The sequence below is a fragment of the Magnolia sinica genome, chromosome 8 (assembly GCF_029962835.1).
Source record: "Magnolia sinica isolate HGM2019 chromosome 8, MsV1, whole genome shotgun sequence".
NCBI lineage: Eukaryota > Viridiplantae > Streptophyta > Magnoliopsida > Magnoliales > Magnoliaceae > Magnolia > Magnolia sinica.
The window spans coordinates 15,717,608-15,723,607 of NC_080580.1; positions in this window are offsets into that span (position 1 = coordinate 15,717,608).

Genomic DNA, 6,000 nt, shown 5'->3' on the forward strand with positions numbered 1-6,000 from the left:
TTGTGCAACGGACTAGCTACGGACTAAAACCGTAGCCATAGGTCTATGGCTACGGATTTTATCCGTAGCCTTTGCCCCTTTTTTGGTATGACATGATACCTAAATGTATGAGGATTAACTCGGTATGAGTCATCACCCAAACACCGAGTATGATCATTCAGTTCCGAGGTGCGGCCTTATCACATAAGACCAAATCACAATAAAAGAAATAACTCATCACCCAATTCCATTCACACCCGGGTCGTTCGAACGGTACTCTGACACGGAACCATCGGCCAAGTAATTTGATAGGAGTCGTTCGAACAACAATCTTTCACCTCCATTAATGCCACTGGTTACTACAGGGAAGCTCATCACCCATTATACGCCGACAGCTCAGACATGGTTTCTCATACCACTATGCCTGGCTCATGAGTCTTAGTAGGATCGTACCACACTAACTGTCATGCCCCGAAATTCGGATATAAAGTGTGCACCCTCAGACCAGAGTTTCGGCCCATGACACATATACTGAGTATACTTAATTCATTATTCGTACAGTTGTTTAGAGGCACAATTTAATGAATTCTAAGTTTACATCCAAATTTAGCATTCATTTATCCATGTTTGTATTACCTTCCTATAATTTCTATCATCGTATATTCAAAACCACATCATCTGAACAAGAATTATCCAAGTGTACTTATTCAAAATTTCATTAAAAAAAACTAAAATAAAATAATGATAATAAATCAAATGATCATTTTATAAACAATGGTGAAATACATTCATGTAAAAATAGATACAAAACAAAATCAAATTCTTAGATAAGTCATTAGTCCATCGTAGCATGTTCATCTTTTGCCAAATATGATACATGATCTCGCGATTCATCTGGGAAACGGTCCTCATTTTTTGTCACTTGGCTTGAATTTCCTGTTTCATTTGTCTCTGTACGGTTGTCAATCCACAACGTTTGCTGGCCAGGCTAGTGAGTGAACCCATCATGGTTCATGCACGTCATAATTAAAATAGAAATGCATGAATGTTATGAAGTGCATGAATGCGTGAATGCATCAAGTGGGTAGATCCATCCACTTGCTTGAGTTGGATTCCATCAACCTGCATCTCCCCTTTTTGGGTAGGCTTCCACATATTATGGGCATCTAGGGATGGTCTCCTAGGTCACCCGATACTGTAAGTACCTACAAGTCTTCTAGGGTGTGCCCCTAGGATTCAACGTAGGTGTGCTATGCATGACATGAATGAATGAAAATGATCGATGCATCATATTATCATGTTGTCACATATATCATCATCTTATATCGATAGAATTTCAAGCTTAAAATAAAATAACAATACAAAGAAATATACACTCAATCATTTCAATTAAACAACTACTTTAAGTACAACGGAGAAGAAACAAGTTGGGATCACTCACCTATACTTGGTGGAAGTAAATCTAACGAAAATCATATAGGATGATCCCTAATGAATAATGTAAACAAAATCATGAATTGATCTGATCACTCCATTCAATGAAGTCCACTTTTGACTAAATCAAAGTAACCCACATTCATTAGTCAACTTCTAAAGGTTTTAACATTTATAAAAGTTTGATTTAAACCATCCATCGATTTCCACAAATCAAATTAGGGAACGACCAACGGATTGTTCTGATCTGGGCCATTTAAGATTCAAAGTAATTATATAGTATCATTACCACTATTCAATTGTTGTGGAACGTTCAACAATCAAATCCATCTAAGATTTTGCATACAATCACAAATCTAACCCAGAGTCTATTTATATGGTATAGATCGGATCTGATGCATCTAAAAATCCATTGAATCAACAAATATACAAGGCAATGATCATGATTTAATTTGATCAGTGTGGGCTACCCGATGGTCGGATCGCTCCAAATTTTGAGGCCTTGATATATCTTAGCCTTAGAAATCATATGGTCAACATGGATCTAATCTAATTCAACCAGACGATCCCACACTAATCTCTATAGCAAGAGATTTCATCTAAGATTTACTATTTTCATTATATCATTAATAGGCCGATGTGATGAACGTGTGGTCAATCCAATTCGTTCATTGCATAGATCTTAAAGAATAATTCAAAAGTATGAGAAAATGAAAATTAAAATATCCGTCACTAACCTATATCTGGGGACTTAAGGTTTCCTCACTTCTCTCTATCCCAATCATTTCCTTCTTCATCTCTCTGTCTCTCTATCAAATTTTTTCTTTTATCTCTCTTCCTTCGATCTAGTTTTGATACTGGACCGTCTATCTCTGGGTAGAAGTATTATATAGAATTTAAAGAACCCAGGACGCTCTATTATACAATGTGAATGAGTTACGCCGCTTCTGTGGAGGAAGATCTTTTATTCTGATTTGGTGGTTGTATAGTAGGATAGACGCATGGTTTTATGGGTGTGATGACATTTGGGATTTGATGATTAGTTAAACCATTGAGGTATGGATTGGATTGTAAGATGGTTGGGATTTGGATAGAATGGATGAGTGGATGATCAATCTTGATCTACGGTTTGGATTTGTAGTGGATTAGGAATCCTCGCTGTACGGCCATTTGAAACTAAAATCATGATAGCGGTTTTCTAATTGGCTGCGAGTTAGAGAGTAAGTAGGAGGAGAAAATGGAGAAGGAAACGGGAGGCTGGTGAGTGGTATGCGTGCCAAAGAAAATCTTTCGCAGGGTCTTCCTACAACCGTAAAATCAGATGGGGTCCACCCTGATGTTTATGAGAAATCCACTCGGATCATTCGTTTTGTCCAATCATGATTGGACATGAACACAAAAAATGAGGTGGATCAAAAATCTAAGTGGGCTGCAGAAAATGAAAGGTAGTAGGGAAATACATACCACTGAACCTCCGTCTACTCACATTAACTTTATGTTTTGTATAAGTGAATAAAAAGACTGGACTTTTGAAGTGTTTTTTATGGTTGGATGGTTATGGATGATTGGATAGTGGGGCAAGGGCCGAGATGTTCGAACAACCCCAGTGGTTTGATCTTAAGTTACCTTTGAGTGCTTATTAATTTCAACAATGTAGATGTAGTTTACTAGATTACTTCAAAATGGATGGTTAGGTTTGTAAGCTTAGAATGATGTACGGACCAGATTGATGGGATCTTGGGCTCCAGCTCGGTGAGTAGATCATGTTGCTCTCTCTCTATCTCTCTCTCTATCTCTCTCTCTCTTTAATTTTAATTTTTAATTTATAAATATATTATATAATATCTGTATCGCTCGTGGAGACGGATGAGTCTTATCTCACATTAAATTTTCAAACTTAAATATTTTCTATTCAGTAGACGGAAGTGTCTCACATCTTACCTTTTTAAGGAATATTTTGATTTGTACATAACTTTTTTCTGCACCGTCTGTTTTAAACTAAATTTCATCATGGCTTATCATTTTACGTGCTCTATAAATAGACCAAGTTTGGACCTTGATCTTTTAAGAATGATCAAGATGCCTATTTAATGGCTTACGCCTATTTATAACTCAAAACAATGTCTACCGACATCCTATGTAAAAATTAACCGGTAGTTTTGATATATATCCTATGATCTCTCTAATGTACGATTCATTTAGATATTTTGGCCCAGTTGGTAGATCTCTAAGTCAGGTGGCTTCATTAATGGATAGTTTGGATTGATAGCCGTCGAAGTTTAGATGGTTAAGATTTGAAAACGGTGGACGGATGGTGTAGTTTGGTTAGTTAATGAATATGTTGAAAGTTTTTGGATGTAGTATATGTTAGAAATATATACAGTTAGATTTAAGTTATTGGTTCACAAGTGTAAAATGCTTATATCATGATTTTGACGGTAAATTAAGCATATTCAAAAATGACAAATAAGATGAACGGATCAGAATGTTAATTTGACGTTTATACGAGTGGATATGAAGATCTAGTAGTTACTTTACTTTGATCAAATAGTCCAAATTCAAAGTGGTCGGTTAGATATCCTCATCTAGCGGTAAATAGTTGATTTAACGGTCAGTTTGATGAACAAGTGAGAATACTAAGGTATTCAGGGGTTTGTCCTATTAATCAACGGTTGAGAAATGTTTCCTATAATTAGATTCAGGTTAAACTATATAAATATTAATGGATCTACAATTGTAGAGTTGAATAAGTGTAATCGTACATCCTTATGTATAGGTAAACTCGAATCCAAAATTTCAGGTCGTTACATTAACTATTATGAATGGACTCATCAATTGGGAATGGGGTATCTTAGATTCAATTTAGTCGTGTCATACATTGTGAACACACATGACTAATCAGCTAGTGGGCTAATTTGATTGACCTGAGAGAATTTCAATACAACCGGCATTGGGTGCAAGCATCCCGTGTAGTCCAGCTACCGTCGGTCGTCCATGTTTGGCTCGTGTCGATCAAACAAGCCTAGGGTGGCCGACCTAACTTGGGTCACCCTTTGGTTTGAGCGATTTACCGACTGACCTAACATTGTAAGCAATTATAAATATCGTTAAACACTAACAATTCATCAAGCAATCACAACAAGATTTTATATGAAACCTAAATTTAACGACACAACCATCTAAGCATTTCATTGAACATGTGAGCATCAATAACATAACACCATCACCTAAGCATTTCATCAAACATGTGGCCATTAATAAAACCACACATTCACTTAGGAATTCCATCAAACATGTGAGCATCAATAAAATAATACATTTAATTACTTAGGCATTTTATCAAACATGTGAGCATCAATAAAATAATACATTCAATCACTTCAGTATTTTATCAAACATGTGAGCATACATAAACAAGCAATAACACATGTTGCGATCAAATCAAAATACGAACATGTTATCATATAATAAGTTATATACAAATAACAAATCATTGACTAAGATCCTCAAGGGTCAATAAATGACAATATATGAATAATGGTCCACACCTTTAAGAAGGAATATCAGATTTTGAGCTCATTAGATTAGAGATTTGGGAAAAAACGATTCCTACACCAATTTCAAAGCAACTAGGCGAGATTCATGCAATTCAATATAGAAAAATCTAAGTTGAAAAATGTCTCTCGATGGACGTCAAGCCCACTAAGACGAACATATTTCCATAGACTCGGGTTTAGTGGCCCACTAACAGCAGTCTAGAGCTTATTCGGATAATCATGGCATTTTTGAAATGAATTAGGTAGGGAGATTTCTTGTGCACAATGATTAGGGTTTAGATTAGCTAAGTCCATAATGTGGCCTATTCGCAATTAGCAAAAATTGCGATTCAGTACTGTTGGTTCGTATGCTAAATGAGTAGTTGGGTTAATTTGGTTTGCTAATTAAAATCCGACTCCTAGTTTCCTCGGCTTTAGGTAAGTTTTTATTTAGTTACAGTTGTCTCGATTAGTTAGTGACAGGTTGGCTAGATTTGGGCCCTAGATGAATAAATCGCGAGGCTAGACTTGATGTTTAAGTAATCGGGGTAAATTCGTTGGCTTTTTATGGTTGATTAATCGAATTTGTGTGGTTCTTTACTAGTACCACTCACGTATAGGCTCGCCTCGAGTGTTAATGGTCAGTAAGTGATAATATAAACTAATTACATCGAAAATTTTCAAGGATTTTTGAAAATTAAGGATGTTACACATGCGCTGCATATTTTGAAAAGGCAAGCTTTTATTATATCCAACATTTCAAAAGTCAAATTCCAAAGTATGCATACATCTAACTTCAACATTTTTTTTTTAATTTCACATTCAAACATTGAATTATATCACTATATATATTTAATCTTGAAGATGACCCCGTTATTTATTTTACAATCACTCTTATGTTTTCTACAGTGGGGTCAATTGTTTTCAATCCTTCTTGTACAATCAAGTTCAATGTGTAAGTACAACACTTAACTTGAAATATTTTTCCCTCAAAAAATAAATTTTAAGTTGCCTTGAATTTGTTATATAAAAATGAAATTTTTTTGTCATT